Source organism: Mustela erminea, chromosome 14 (assembly GCF_009829155.1).
Source record: "Mustela erminea isolate mMusErm1 chromosome 14, mMusErm1.Pri, whole genome shotgun sequence".
NCBI lineage: Eukaryota > Metazoa > Chordata > Mammalia > Carnivora > Mustelidae > Mustela > Mustela erminea.
The window spans coordinates 63,180,492-63,197,860 of NC_045627.1; the positions used below are offsets into that span (position 1 = coordinate 63,180,492).

Genomic DNA, 17,369 nt, shown 5'->3' on the forward strand with positions numbered 1-17,369 from the left:
TCCACATTTCCTTAACATTTCTATAGTTGGGAAAGAAGTTATATTTAAACTTTTAATTCATTTAGAATTAATTTTTGTATGTGGCATAAAGTAGGAAAAAAATCTAAATTAAAGTTGTAAAGTCAACTATTCAGCACAATTTATTAAATCTGCATTCCTTAATGATCTGAAATGTCACAACTTTTTTATAAATAATTTCCATATATATTTACTTAAAGACTCATCCTTCTATGCCACTGATCTTTTTCACCTATCCCAATGTTTTAAAAACATTAGCAGTATAATATATTCATTTCCCAAAACTTCTTGTGTACTCTCACATATTTACTATTATAATGAACTTTAAAATCTCAACTTGCCAAATTTCATTCCCTCCAAACCTTTTTGGATTCAGATTATAATTGTATTACTAATGGTGTGACAAACGTATATTATGTGTCACCTGGTATTATGAAAGATAACACAGCATTTGGGAAGAAATAACATTTATTTCTCGCCAGGAATACGGCATGCATCTCTATTTATTCAGATCAAGTTTTATGAACTTGATAAATTTTACCAATTTTCACATTTAGATTTTATGTCTTCTTACTTAAATTTATTTTAATTTAGACCAAGCTATTTTTAATGCTTATACCTAGATATAGTCTAGTTTGAAATTGAAACAATAAGGATAAATCTTTAAAATCATTCAAGTAAAAAAAAAGTTTTATGTGAAGGAACAAAAGTCATATTTCTATTCTATACCAAATGCAAAACAACTATGTATTACAGAATTAATTAAGGGGAAATGATTGTGGCCACAACTTTTTATAAGCCAAGTTACCATTTATGAGTGAAGAAAACAGAAAAATATTCTCAGATATTCGTGGGCTCATACAATAATTCACTCCATTATCCACCCTCAGAAATGCCCTACAGACATATACCTACAGACTGACAGAAGAATGATACAAATTCATAATATGGATAAAGAATCGTGAAAAGAATCTTAAAATATGAAGACAAATGAAGGCTTTCAGCAATAGTTGGTAAAGACATCAGCAAATATTCTCCTCATAAATCAGTTTTAGCAGGTGTAAGTAACAATGCAGAACTGAAAAGAAACTGAACTATCCAGAAGAAACTATGCAGTAACTGAAAAAAGCAACCCTGGAAACGAACAAAGCAAAGAACTACATGAGCTCTTCACAAATCCCTGGCAACAGGCATGCACAGAAGATACCAGAAAGAGCCAGGCAGAACGTGAAGCCAGACGTGTGAACTGTCTGAACTTTGAATACACTCTTCTGCATACAAATTCATCAATAGAAGGTGAAAACCTTAGGGTTGAGGGAACTTAGGCACAATATCTCTGAATCTACTAATGACCTCTAACTTATACAGGTACAAGGCAACCCATTAGAAACTAAAATTTTAAAAATAAAAATAAGAATAAAAAACTAAACAGAAATATCAATAGCTGAACACCATAGAGAAGACACATTCCTCTGTATAAGTACAAGCAAATTACTAAAAACTAACAAAAATAAAGCAAAAAAATAAAACACACAAACTGTTAATGGGGAAAAAATTCAGTCAGAGTTGCTACAATATATTATCTAAAATGTCCAGCTTTTAGGGGTGCCTGGGTGGCTCAGTGGGTTAAGCCTCTGCCTTCGGCTCAGGTCATGATCCCAGGGTACTGGGGTCAAGCCCTGCATTCAGGCTCTCTGCTCAGCAGGGAGCCTGCTTCCCCCTCTCTCTGTCTGCCTCTCTGCCTACTTGTGATCTCTCTCTCTCTGTCAAATAAATAAATCAATAAAATCTTTAAAAAAAATTAAAATTAAAAAATAAAATGTCCAGCTTTTATAGTAATCAAAACAATATGGTACTGGCACAAAAACAGCTACATAGATCAACAGAACAGAATAGGAAGCCCAAAAATAAATGCACACTTATATGATCAATTAATCTGTGATAAAGGAGTCAAGAATATACAATGTGGAAAAAAACAGTCTCTTCAACAAATGGTTGAGAAAACTGGGCACCTACATGCAAAGAATGAAACAAAACCACTTTCTTATACATTCATACACAAAAACAAACTCAAAAAGTTTTAAATACATATTTGTGAGACCTTAAACCATAAAACTCCTAGGCGGTAATTTCTTTGACACTGGCCTTCCCAACATTTTTCTAGACATGCTTCCTTAGGTAAGGGAGACAAAAGAAAACTTAAATTATTGTAACTACATCAAAATAAAAAGATTTTGCACAGCAAAGGAAGCTATTAGAAAAACAAAAAGACAGCCTACCAAATGGGAGAAGATACTTGCAAATGATATATCCAATAAGGTGTTAATACCCTAAATACATAAAGAACTTAGACAATTCAAAACATAAAAAAACCCCAAACCATCCAATTAAAAATGGGAAGAGGACCTGAATAGACATGTGTCCAAAGAAGACAATAGACGAACTACTGACACATGAAAAGATGTTCAACATCTCTAATCATCAGGGAAATGCTAATCAAAACACAGTAAGACCTTATACCTGTCAGAATGGCTAAAATCAAAAACACAAGAAACAACAACTCTCGGCAAGAATGTGGAGAAAATCACGAACTGCTGGTAGGAATGCCAACTGGTGTGGTCACTGAAAAACAGTATAGAGGCTCCTCAAAAAATTAAAAATAGAAATACCATATGATCTAGTAATTTCACTACTGGGTATTTACCCCAAGAAAACAGAAACACTAATTCAAAAAGACATATGTAGCCCTATGTTTATTTTATCATTATTTACAATAGCCTAGATATAGAAGAACCCAAGTGTCCATCGCTAGATAAAGATGTGGGGTGTGTGTGTGGGGGGGGTGTATTACTCTATACCCACTAAAATGTCAATAATTAGACTGACAGTACCAACTGTTGGCAAAGATATGGAGAAACTGTAACTCTCAGACATTGCTGGTAAAAAGGTGAAATGGTAGTCACTTTGGAAAAATTCAGTAATTTCTTAAAAAGTCAAACATATACTAAAATGCTCAAACAGTTCTACTCCTCCTAAGTATCCACACAACAGAAATGAAAGCATATGCCTATACAACAAATATTTATAGTAACTTTTTTTATAGTAACTTTACTCATAACTACAGAAAACTAGAAACAAACCAAATGTGCCTCCATAGATGAATGGATAAATTGTAACAGAATACTATTCAGCAATAAAAAGGAATGAAATGTGATATATTCAAGGAATGGATGAATCTCAAAAAGTATTATGCTAAGTGAAAGAACCCATTTCCGGGACGCCTGGGTGGCTCAGTTGGTTAAGCAGCTGCCTTCGGCTCAGGTCATGATCCCAGCGTCCTGGGATCAAGTCCTATATCAGGCTCCTTGCTCCGCAGGGAGCCTGCTTCTCCCTCTGACTCTGCCTTCCACTCTGTCTGCCTGTGCTCGCGCTGGCTCTCGCTCTCTCTCTCTGACAAATAAATAAATAAAATCTTTAAAAAAAAAAAAGAAAGAAAGAAAGAACCCATTTCCATTCATATGATATTCTGGAAAGGGAAAACTTAAAGAACAGATATCACATGAGAGACAACTAAAGACTGGGATAGGGAGACTGAAAAGGAGCATAAGAGAACTTTTCTGGATGACAGAAATCTCTATCTTGATGGCAGTGGTGGCTCCATGACTATAATTTATAATCATTTGTTAAAATCATTTTTACTGCATGTAAATTATATCTTAATACACTTGACTTTATGAAATTTTAAAATACATGTACTTTTGACCTAGACATCCCACTTTGAGAAATTTATTCCACAGAAATAAATCTACTCTCAGTAAATGAGAATATACATGCTTCTTCATTCTAGCATGGTTTGTAGTGGCAACTTTTTAAACAATACAAATAATAATTATTGATAATTTTATCAAAAATATTTTGACAGTATTTTCAGCAGCAAAAACATTAAAAACCAATCTAGCTCACAATTGGCTATTACTTTAAAATCTATTATAAATACCCTTACTGCAAAAGAAAATCTTTTTTGCTATTCTATTTTTTTTTTTTTGCAGTTCTATTTGTTCTTTCTTTAAAGGTTTTACTTAAATTCCAGTTAGTTAACATACAGTGTAATATTAGTTTCAGGTGTACAATTTAGTGATTCAACACTTGCATATAACACCCAGTGCTCATCACAACAAGTGATGATCGTAATCCCCATCACCTATTTAACCCATTCCTGCACCCACCTCCCCTTTGGTAACCACCAGTTTGTTCTCTATACTCTATAGTTAAGAGTCTGTTTCTTGGTTTGCCTCTCTCTTTTTCTCCCCCTTTGATCATTTCTTTTGTTTCTTAAATTCCACATATGAATGAAATTAAATGGTATTTGTATTTCTCTGACTGACTTACTTCTTTAGTATAATACTCTCTAACTCCATCCCCATCATTGCAAATGGCAAGGTTTCATTCTCTTGATGGCTGAATAACACTCCATTGTGTGTGTGTGTGTGTGTGTGTGTGTGTGCGTGTGTGTGTGTGTATACACACACACACACACATACATACCACATCTTTAGCCATTCACCAGTTAATGGAAATTTGGGCTCGTTCCGTAATTTGGCTATTATTGATAACGCTGCTATCAGGGTGCATGTATCCCTTTGAATTAGTATATTTGTATTCTTTGGGTAAACACCTAGTTGTGTGATTCCTAGATCATACAGTAGTTCTTTTTTTAACTTTTTGAGGAACCTCCATACCATTTTCCAGAGTGGTTGAACCAGTTTGCATTCCCACCAACAGTGTAAGAGGGTTCCCCTTTTTCCAAATGCTCACTAACACCTGCTATTTCCTGTGCTGTTAATTTTAGTCATTCTGACTGGTGTGAAGTGATATCTCATTGTAGCTTGATTTGCACTTCCCTGATGATGAAGGATGTTGAGCATCCTTTCATGTGTTTGTTAGCCATCTGTATTTATTCTTTGGGGAACTGTCTATTCATGTCTTTTCCCCATTTTTAATTGGATTATTTGGTTTTGGGGTGTTGAGTTTTATTGATATGTCATTTGCAAGTATCTTCTCCTATTCTGTAGTTTGCCTTTTAGTTTTGTTGATTTGTTTCTTTTTTTTTAATTTTTTATTTTTTATAAACATATATTTTTATCCCCAGGGGTACAGGTCTGTGAAGAGCTTTTTATTTTGATGAAGTCACAATAATTTGTTTTTACTTTTGTTTCCCTTGCCCCAGGAGACATATCTAGCACAAGTTCCTACCATTTTACTTCTTCATAGTCTGAATTTTTTATATAGCTAACATTTTGAGTTAGGCATCAAAGTATACATCCTACTTGGATTATCCCGTTTATCGTAACACCATTTTGCAGTAGTTACTACTATTATCCTTATTTTACACATAAGGGAACGGATTCTAGAGAAGTGAAGTAAGTTATCCAAAGTCACATAACTAAAAAATGGCAGAGCCAAGATTTGAGACTAGTCTGATTCTAGACTCATGTTCTTAACCATCATTCTTTTCTCTTCGAAACTGACTTTGTGCCTTGATTTACAAACTTTGGAAAAATACTTTATAAAACCAACACACTGAACAACCAACATCCCTTTAAAAAATATTTTGTGGGGAAACATTTGTGGGGGACTTTTCTTATGACCCTGAATGGAAACTTGGGCAGTTCCATGGTTTTTAATTCTCACTCTCAGATAGCAAATGTCTAATCTCAGGTTATCAGACCTTTATACTTCATTCAAACTATATCTACTCCCTGCTAAAAGGGTCACAGAAGGGTAAAGAAAAAGAAAGGAAAGCAATAAAATTCTTATTTAATTAGTACTGCTATAATTTGGCTTCATGCTCTCTGAAGGTGAGAGTGCCTTTACAGATATTTCAAAGCATCATACACACACTCAATGCTGGCAGTCTGTCACATTCATTTCCCTCAACTTGGGAGACTGCACTCTACCCTGGCAGCTCTTTCCTTGGGCTCCCAGGAAAGAGTAAGGTCCACCTTGTTGAGGCCTGTTTGCCTGTCTGTGAACTTCTACTGAACTGAATAAGACATCCCCCATACTGCCCTTGTAGGTATGATCCCATATCTGACCTACTATTCCTTTAAAAATCCTCCTCAAGGGGCACTTGGGTGGCCCAGCCGGTTAAGCATCTAACTCATGATTTTAATTCAGGTCATGATCTTGTGAGTCAGGAGACTGGGCCCTGTGTTGGGCTCTTCATTCAGCAGGAGCCTGCTTGAGATTTTCTCTCTCAAATAAATAAAAATCTTTTTTTAAAAATTCCTCAAATATCTAACAAGATATAATTTAATACCCTCCTTTTAGATGAGGAGTCTTTAAGACTGTGTGGCCAGTTTCTAGGTATAACCTTCTGCACCATGGACTGGTACTCAGCTTTAGTATGTAACTAACACCTATTGTATATTGATGCCTTAGTAGAAACTTCTAATTTAACATGTTGCTCTAATTCCAATCCCATACATTGCAATGTAAAATGTGTAACTCAATCTCCACATAATTCCAAGAGTACACAGGCCAGGGCCTCTCCTCAGCCATCAGACTCTGAAGCAACTATAAGGAAGAGTCTGAGAACTCTAATTCCCGGAATATTTGATTCTCCCTTTAAATATCTTCATTCATTCTCAAAAGGCTGGTTGACCAGAGATAATTTGGTAATCAAAATAGTCAGAAATGAGGTAAAATCTACAGTTGGCATTTGGAGGTTATGTGCCCCCATATCCTTGTTGGTAACATTCTATATTCTCCTTATCATTTCTGACAAGAGCCCTCCAGAACACCAAACTCTTTGAGAATTCTTTGGCCTAGCTCTACTTCTCATTTTCCAAAGCATATTCCATTGTATTTAATCTCTGGTGATCCAAACAAAAATTTCAAAACATTTAACCTTCTATCACTGGTCATCTGGCCAAGAATTAATAGTAATAAATTTTCTTCAAATCCTTGAAACAACTAGTTTGAAAATGCTTAGCATTGCATGAAATCTGGAATTTCATGGAAATGATTCTCCTGAAAATGCAAACTGCCTATTTATTTTTAAATGGTAATTTTATAATTTCTTATTTGATGACACGTTTCTGTGAGGAATTAAGCAAATATGTGCAGCAGCATGCTAAGTGAAAATTGGGAAGAGCTGTTTCTAAGAGAGAGTGCTCTAAGTCTTACTCAGGGACAAGAACATTAATGGATTTTGAGGTATATTTTCCTAGAATCATTGAAATTTTGATGGTAAATAAGCTAATTAGGCTATTTAGTGTTTTGGTACTTGTTAAAAGGTTTGCTTTAAGTGTCTTTTGGTGGAGCAGTTTTCACACTATTACTAATTTTTTGGATGTCAGATTTCTTTAAGTTAGACTTGTGTGTATTCCAAATTAGGTGATCCATAAGGAATAAAGCATAAGGGCAATGGTTTGCCTTGTGACTTCACTTTTCTGATGAAAAATAATAATAAGTAGAGCTTATTTTTCCATTTCTTCAGCTTTTTATTTCTTGTTACAATGGAGTGAGCTGTCCAAGCTCCTTATGTGCCAGACCAGAAGTCACAATGTTTATTTTTAATTCTAATTGTTGATGAAATTCCTCTCTATAAAATAAGGATGAATAATAACTCCCACATGCACACAGGATTTTAGGATTATGCCAGAAAACATATCTGAAAGCCCCTAACATAGTGGCTACTTTAGGCACTTACCCATTTGTTGGGTCTAAATTTGTTGATGCTGAACCACTCCAACTTATAAACAGTTGTTTTATAAATATCCATACACAGGCTGAATGTTTTGAAGTTAATAACAATTTCATAATGAAACAATGATATGTACAGTAATTAAATTACCAGATTTTCCAAAAAGCTATTCTTATCTAACCTATAGTAGAGTAATGGTATTTGTCTGAAAATCCCTACCAAGAGAGCTATAACTCTGATATCACAGAGTACCTGAGAATAGCAGAAAGAACAGGAAAATGGAGATGGTTGTAAAAGTAACAGATACATCTTAACCAGGTGCCATTATTCCCACTTCCTAAATCCTTCTCCCTCTAGCCAGTCTGTGACATCTTCCAAGCCTCCTAATTCACAAATATTACTTCAATGATGCTAATGGTACTTCTCCAAATTCAAGACAGAGAACTGATACACTTGAAATAGGTATTTCTAGTGAAAGAACTGGGGAACAAAGCCTTGAAGGAAACATGTGAATACTCCTGTTTCAAAGATAAAAATTACACTGCTCTGGGGAAGTAAGGGTCTAGTCTCAAACACACTTTCTCTGGAATTTTCATATCTCTTAGTCATGCCCCAACAATATATTGATGAGGTCCATTTCATGAATAGCTTTGCCAACTTCTGACTCATATTTCATAGAGAGATGGTATCAGGTTAAGAAAGAAGAATCTAATTTTGGAAAGCCAAAGTCACAATCGCTGCATGATTCTACCAACGTCCATTCATTCTATTAAACATTCATTTACATTTTTCCAGGTCTGTGCATGGTACAGAGGGTACAATGGCAAGCAAAACATGGATCTTGCTTTAGATGGGCTAACAGGGGTGCATATATCTCTTCAAATAAGTGTTTTCATCTTCTTTGGGTAAGTACCCAGTAGTGGAATTACTGGATAATACGGTAATTCTAGTTTTAATTTTTGAAGAGCCTCCATACTGTTTGCAGACAAGTATCTTAACGTTGCTATTATAAATATAATGGAGGTCTAAAAGAAAAGATGATCATAATGGATGTGAAGATAGGATATTTAAGCAGAAAAATAGAAACTTTGCACAAGAACCAAATGAAAACCCTAGAAATGAAATCTGCAATATCTGAAATAAAAAATTCAATAGATGGGCTTAACAAAAGATTGGAACCATCCCCCCAAAAGTCACAAACTTGAAAAGTTCTTTGGCTGAAGAGAAATGACATCAGATGGGACTCAACACATATAAGGAGAAAAAGAGCAGACTGGAGGGGCACATGGATGGCTCAATTAAGTATCTGACTCTTGATTTTGGCTCAGGTCATGATCTCAGGGTTATGAGATGGAGCCTCATGTCAGGCTATGCATTGAGTGGGTACTCTGCTTAAGGTTCTCTCTCTCTCTCTGTTTCCCTCTGCCCCCTCCCATCATTCCCTCCCTCTTTAAAAAAGTAGGGGGGTGGAGATTGGATATGGTAAATATGTAGATAATCTTAACAGATGATATATTTTTTAAAGATTTTATTTATTTATTTATTTGCAGAGAGAGAGACTGCGAGAAAGGGAACACAAGCAGAAGGAGATGGAGAGGGAGAAGCAGGCTTCCCGCCAAGCAGGGAGCCTGACGCAGGGCTCGATCCCAGGAGCCTGGGACCATGACCTGAGCCAAAGGCAGATGCTTAATGACTGAGCCACCCAGGCACCCCAACAGATTATATTTTTCAATCTCTATTCATTTCTTGAAAAAACAACTGTGTATACTTAATACTACTGAACTATACACTTAAAAATAATTATGATAAATTTTGTATGTTTTTTTTACCACAATAAAAAACTTACTATTTAATGAAAAAAGCAGAATATTGCATTGTGGGGATTACAATACTCATAGATATAAATATATATACAATACTCATAGATATAAAATATATAAAACAATATCACAAAGGATGGGGTGTCTAAGTGGAATTACAGTGTTATGCAAGCTTTACTGCAGTTAGTATTATATTAATTCTTTTTTTAAGATTTACTTATTTGTCAGAGAGGGAGAGAACAAGCAAGAACACAAGCAGGGAGAGAAGCAGGCAGAGGGAGAAGAAGTCTCCCTGCTGAGCAAGGAGCCTGATGCAAGATTCGATCTCAGGACCCTGGAATCATGACCTGAACTAAAGGCAGACACTGAAATGACTGAGCCACCCAGGTGTCCCAGTACTACATTAATTCTAAGCAGAATATGATAAGTTAAAGGTCAATACTGTAATCTTTAATACAACTACTTAAAAATAATACAGAAGTTAATCTAAAAAGTCATTAAAATAACTAAAACAAAACATTAAAAATTTGATTAACTCAAAAGTAGATAGGAAAGGAGAAAAATAGGAGGAAGGAAAGGTAAGAGAAACAGAAAGCACAGAGGAAAATGGTAGACTTAAAATTCTACTTTCAACTATGTTTAAGTAACTGGTATTAAATCAGCCCTCCTGAAATAAACTATAAATCTGAACAAACCATTTAAGACAAATTTATTAAGAAAATTTATCAGAGAACAATAGATAGCACATAACTGCAACCCTTGAGAGAAAGAAACTCATGAGGTGAGTGAGCCCAGGATCACCTAACTCTCTAACTGGATATAATTTTCCAACTGTAATACAGAGAAGCTAGAGCCTGAGCTGATTGAGGTGATATGAGGAGGCAGAAATCAGAGTTTGGGTTGGTTGAATTAGCTGTAATCTATGACACAAGGTAACAGAAAAAGGTGGCTGTGCAGAGAAGGCCCCAGGAGTCCTGTGGGAGGTCCTATATAAATCCCTGAGGACAAGGCTATACATGTTCAGAGTGAACATGAGAGTTTACCAGATAGCAGTTAATGTAGGGTTGAGAGGGAAATAGAGATATTAAAAAAACAAGCACTGCTAGCAAATTCCTGGTCCCTTCAGAGTGGAGAGATCCTGCTAATACTTTGATAACATCATTATTGGCATTCAGTTGAAACAGTAGAAAGCCACACCATAGGAGTAACAACCAAGACTTAGTGTAAGACCTACTCTAGATGCATCCTAACAAAGTATGAAACCAAGTTTTAATAAGATCCAGAAGAGAAATGGAGTTTGAAATTTAAGTCCTGACAAGTTAGTCGAGCTTGAGAAACATCCTGAACTTTCCACAGATCTGTGGAAATTAAATTAAATTACAAGTCAAAAATAATGAGATAATTAGAAAATCACCTAGTATCTGGAACTTTAATCTTTTCTAAATAGCCTGTGGTCAAGGAAAAATCACAAGAGAAATTAGAAAATACTTCAAACTAAAAAACTAGTAACTTACCAAAATTCATGGAACACAGACGAAACAATGTTTAAAGGAGGAATTTAGTTTTAAATTCACACATTAGAGAAAATAGCAAGATGTAATATCAATTACCTAAATTTCCAACTTAAGAAACTAGATAAAGAACAAATTAAATCCAAAGTAAGTCATAAGAAAGGAACAATAAAGATCAGAGTAGAGGGACGCCTGGGTGGCTCAGTTGGTTAAGCAGCTGCCTTCGACTCAGGTCATGATCCCAGTGTCCTGGGATCGAGTCCCGCATCGGGCTCCTTGCTCTGTAGGGAGCCTGCTTCTCCCTCTGACTCTGCCTTCCACTCTGTCTGCCTGTGCTCCCTCTCGCTCGCTCTCTCTCTGACAAATAAATAAAAATAAAATCTTAAAAAAAAAAAATTCTTTAAAAAAAAAAAAAAGATCAGAGTAGAAATCAGCAAACAGAAAATCGACAAAGCCAACAATTTTTCTTTTAAAGTATTAATTAAATTAACAAACACCTAGCAAAAAAATTAAGAAAAAAAAAAAAACAAGAAAATCGCAAATAAACAATATCAGGAATTACAGAGAGGCATCACTACAGATCCCACAGACATTAAAAAGATAATAATGTAGGGACGCCTGGGTGGCTCAGTTGGTTAAGCAGCTGCCTTCGGCTCAGGTCATGATCCCAGCATCCAGGGATCGAGTCCCACATCGGGCTCCTCGCTCGGCGGGGAGTCTGCTTCTCCCTCTGCCTCTGCCTGCCATTCTGTCTGCCTGTGTTCATGCGCGCTCTCTCTCTCTGACAAATAAATAAAAAAATCTTTAAAAAAAAAAAGATAATAATGTAATATTATGAACAACTCTATGGCAATAAATTCAACTTAAAAAAAATGGGCAACTCTTTTTTAAAAAAGACAAAAATTGGGGCACCTGGGTGGCTCAGTGGTTAAGTGTCTGCTTTTGGCTCAAGTCATGAGCCAAGGTCCTAAGATGGATCCCCAGCCCTGTGTTGGACTTCCTGCTCTGCAGGAGGCCTACTTCTCCCTCTCCTACCCCCCCCCCACCATTTGTGTTTCCTCTCTTGCTGTCTCTCTCTCTCTGTCAAATTAATTAATTACATAAATAAGACAAAAACTTATGAAGAAATACAAAATCTGAATAGGCCCTATATGTGTGAAAGAAACTATAATAAAAATTTCACACAAATAAAAACACCACGCCCACTTGAGTTCACTGGAAAGTTCTATCAATCTTTAAGGAGACTTAATATCAATGTTACATAAACACTTCTGGAAAATAAAAGAGAAAAGAAAGTTTTTGCTTTTTAAGTCAGCTTAACCGTGATACCAAAATCTGAAAAAGACATTACAAAAACAGAAACTTACAGACAAATAGCCCAAATCCTCAACTGTATTAATGGGAAAAGATGGTATTTTCAACAAATGCTGTTAAGATAAATGAATAAACATATGAAAAAAATGAATATTAATCTCTCCCTGACACAATTAACTGATGTGAAAGCCTCAGTGTAAAAGCAAAACTATAAAATGTCTAGAACAAAAAATGAAAGAAAATTTTTATGAGCTTGTGAGTTGACAAGGATTTCTTAGATATAACACCAAGAACATTAAGTATAAAAGAAAATTATGATAAACTGGACTTACCATAATTAAAACTTTCTGCTCTACAGAGCAGAATTGAGTTTTATAAAACTGAATAATAAGTTAGTTCACTAACTGGAGAAAGCATAAACAGATTGTGGGATGCTCATACAGTGGAAAACAACTCAGAACTTATTTTACTTATTTATTATTTGAAATGGATCAGTTATCTAATTAGGTTCTTTGAAAGAAATTTGGAACACCAATTTGTAAAGATAAACTCCATTTGTGAGAGAAAACACAGAGCAGAAATAGCTCTAACGCTGAGGAACAGCTTTGATTTTTAGCAGAATTTGTGAGTCCACAGCTTTCTGATCAACCTTGCACTGTTCTGTAATCTCATATTTCTCCTTCTCTATGTTGAAAATCTCACCTTCCTCGTTTCTGGGTTTATGCAGCTTCTCCTGAAGTAAGCATAATTGAGATGTTTTGGAATTTTTGCACTGATCTCAATTTTGATGGACTGGCAATAACAAATTTCGGGTGTAGTCTATGCAGAGGAACTCGACTGAGGGGTAGCGATCCAGTCAGAAGTAGTAAGCCACTATTCAGTTGCTTCAGGAAAACCACCCTCTTGCTTCCCTGGTGTCCAGTGAAGATAATCGAAATGGTCTCAGGAGTGGCGCTAGCTTGCAGTTTTCTCACATGCTGACTGAAAAGTTTTGCCATACCTCAACAGCTTTCAAGCCACATCTTCCATAGATAATACCTAGGCAATTTGTGAAGCTTAACCACTCAGATATCACCATTCCTGTCACCATCAACTGGGTTTTATGACAGTATCAAGAACCTTCTTTTTCCTTTCAACCCTGGATTTTGCTGCTGAATGCTTCCTCTTGTACATGGTCTTTTTGTATTACATAGCTGATTGGGAATATCTATCAATTCTTCTGACTAGGTCAGACTGTTAGTTGCAGGGTCCTTCTTCAGCATTTCAGCCTTGAGATTACCCTTCTTAACCTTGCCTCCAGCATCAGCCTTCTTGGCTTCAGGTTTCTTCTCCTTGCTATCTGGCTGCTCAGCTTTCATCTGCCAACTATCTTGTGAGCCAAAAAATTTTTAATGAACTACTGATACATTTAACAAAGATAACTATTTGGGGGGGCACCTAGGTAGCTCAGTAAGGTTTCAGCTCAAGTCGTGATCTCAGGTTCATAGGATTGAGCCCCGAGTGGGGCTCTGCACTCAGTGTGGAGTCTGTTTGTGATTCTCTGTCTCTCTACCCCTCTCCATGCTATAAATAAATAAATAAATAAATAAATAAATAAATAAATAAAATCAATCTTAAAAAGAAAAAAAAAGATGAGTATTGGAAACATTACACTAAGCTTTAAAATTTAGATACTCAAAATGGATGAAAGGCCTCAATGTGAAACAGGAATCCATCAAAATCCTAGAGGAGAACATAGGCAGTAAACTCTTTGACATTGGCCGCAGCAACTTCTTTCAAGACATGTCTCCAAAAGGAACTTCATCAAGATAAAAAAAACTTCTGCACAGCAAAGGAAACAGTCAACAAAACAAAGTGGCAAACCATGGAATGGAAGAAGATATTCACAAATGATACTACAGACAAAAGGCTGATATCCTGGGGCACCTGGGTGGCTCAGTGGGTTAAAGCCTCTGCCTTCAGCTCAGGTCATGATCCCAGGGTCCTGAGATCAAGCCCCACATCGGGCTCTCTGATCAGCAGGGAGCCTGCTTCCCTTCCTCTCTCTCTCTCTCCGCCTGCCTCTCTGCCTACTTGTGATCTCTGTCTGTCAAATAAATAAATAAATAAATAAAATCTTTAAAAAAAAAAAAAAGGCTGATATCCAAGATCTATGAAGAACTCCTCAAACTCAACACCCAAAAAACAGATGGGCAGAAGACATGAACAGACACTTCTCCAAAGAAGACATTCAAATGGCTAGCAGACACATGAAAAAATGTTCACCATCACTAGCCAACAGGGAATTTCAAATCAAAACCACATTGAGATACCACTTTACACCAGTTAGGATGGCAAAAATTAACAAGGAAAGAAACAATATGTGTTGGAAACAATATGTGTTGGAAAGGATGTGGAGAAAGGTGAACCCTCTTACATTGTTGGTGGGAACTCAAGTTGGTGCAGCCACTTTGGAAAACAGTGTGGAGATTCCTTAAAAAATTAAAAATAGAGCTACCCTATGACCCTGCAATTGTACTACTGGGTCTTTATCCCAAAGATACAGATGTAGTAGAAAGAAGGGCCATATGTACCCCAATGTTCATAGCAGCAATGTCCACAATAGCAAAACTGTGGAAAGAGCCGAGATGTCCTTCAACAGACAATGGATAAAGTAGATATGGTCCATATATACAATGGAATATTACTCAGCCATCAAAAAGGATGAATACCCAACTTTTGCATCAACATGGACAGAAATGGAGGAGGATATGCTCAGTGATATAAGTCAAGCAGAGCAAGTTAATTATCATATGGTTTCATCTATATGTGGAACATAAGGAATAACAGGGAGGACATTAGAAGAAGGAAAGGAAAAGTGAAGGGGAGGAAATCGGATGGGGAGACAAACCATGAGAGACTGTGGACTCTGAGAAACAAACTGAGGATTTTAGAGGGGAAGGAGGTGGGGGAATGGGCGAGCCTGGTGATGGGTAGTAAGGAGGGCATGTATTGCATGGAGCACTGGGTATTATATGTAAACAATGAATCTTGGAACAATACATGAAAAACTAATGATGTACTGTATAGTGACTAACATAACACAATAAAAAAAATCTAGACACTAAATAGTATACACAAAGTTCAAGAAAAAGTAAAATAATCTATAAAATCAATATGTATTTGCCTTATGAGACGTGGATGGACTGGAAAGGGACAGTAGGGGACTTTCTGGATGATAGAAATGTTCTAGATTCTATTTAAGGTGATGATTACATAGGTGCATACTTTTACCAAAAGCAATCAAATTGTACACTTCAGATTTTTGCATTTTATAATAAATAAATTTTATTCAATTTTTCAAGTGACAATATTAAAAAAATTTAATTCCTGATGAATTATGTAATTTTCCATCTGGATTTCAAAAGGTACCAAATACCAAGTAAAATAAAACTCAATGACTCATACACCTTACATGAATCCAATTATAGACTATAACAGCTAAAATGAAAGGTTCCAAAATTTACTCACTTAATATTCTACAGATAAGAAAGGCATATCCTCTATGAAAAGACCCAACAAGAACAAGTAAGAAGTGTCTTCTGTTATCTACTTCTTCTCTTAACCTCCCCACAGTGTTCAACTTCCAATGAAACCCCATCTGAACACTCTGAAGACCAAAAGCTGTCCATAAGCTTTCAACCCTTGTCACCATAAGCTAGGAATAACTGCAGACAAAACTTATCCTCAAAACAATAACCAGGACCAACCCAAAAGCAATCACTTCTTTGGTAGTCACATTAAGGTCATTCAAGTCAGTGAGACTGACTTTTCTCAACATTAACCTGGGATTCTAATCCAGCTGACATGGAGATGAACTTATTTTGTCCAGCTGGCTACAAAAGCACATGCACGAATTCTTTTTTGCTCACCCTCATGCTAGCCTTTCCCTCCCCTCTTCCTGTTTCTTTTCTTTTTCACACATGCACAAACAGTCACGTCGTCATATGAGACAAGTGAACACTGAAACTTATGGGTAAAAAAACAGATGTTTTCCAATTATCCTTCACAAAACCATATTTTATATCAGGTTCTTCTATGGATTTATAGCCAATGAAGAGAGGTTACTACATTAGCTCATGGAGGGGGATGATAAAAACTGGAAAGGAAGAGTCAGACAAGGCAAAGAGAAGCTATCCAGAAGGCTGCAATTGGAGAAGCATGACAAATGGGCAGCACAGTTTTAGAGGGTTCCGGCAGAAAGGCAGATTGCCTGACTGGGAGAGATTCTCCACAGCTGGAGCATCGCACACACCATCTGGAATTTTTTAAATCTGCTTTCCCCAGGTGATCTGATTCTCAGAGTGCCAGTGGAGATGAGAAAAGAAGTAATTGTATAGCTCAGAACAGCTCCAAATGTTCCCCAAATTAGTTAATGAAATCTTGTTTGAATCAGTTTCAGCTTTTCCTCCAAACTGAGCCCCTAGTTTTGTGGTGTTGTTCCCCCACTAAAAAAATCAAATGGTAGGAGTTTAACCCCTAAATGTTTTCGATACAGTGGAACAAAACATGATTCCCAGCACAATGGTCAAAAATGGTGCTCCAACTGTCAGATCTGGTTCGAATTTCCCAAGACAGGCCAACAAAGCTTCATTTTCAGTCTCACTCTTCTTGACTGGTCTTCGCACTACTTTTAGCTGTTGCCAAATGGAGAACCTACATACTGAGGTCCCCAGTTTTTGTTCCCAGATGGTCCAAACTCCAGATTTAAAACAATAAGGGAAAATACAATTTTAATAATTAAGAGCAATTATAAACCAAACTCTCATAAAAATGAAAGACTTTGTTTTTCTTTTTTCTCAATATATATGTGTCTGTGAATATGAAGGTGGAATGCAGTAGGGGTACATGCAAATAAAGAAGAGATAAAGCTTACTGGGGAATAAGAAGGTGAGAGAAGGAATAAAAAGTAGCAGGAAAGGAATTCTGCCTCTATCATCTATCCTCATATGTTCCCCT

At 36.2% G+C, this 17,369-nt stretch overlaps 1 protein-coding gene and 1 pseudogene across 1 annotated transcript in view; both read right to left on the reverse strand.

Moving 5' to 3' along the window:
• Positions 1–17,369, reverse strand: part of HPSE2 (heparanase 2 (inactive)) — a 660,133-nt gene that overhangs the window by 539,027 nt on the left and 103,737 nt on the right. The window lies entirely within an intron of this gene.
• Positions 12,871–13,562, reverse strand: LOC116573570 (annotated as a pseudogene).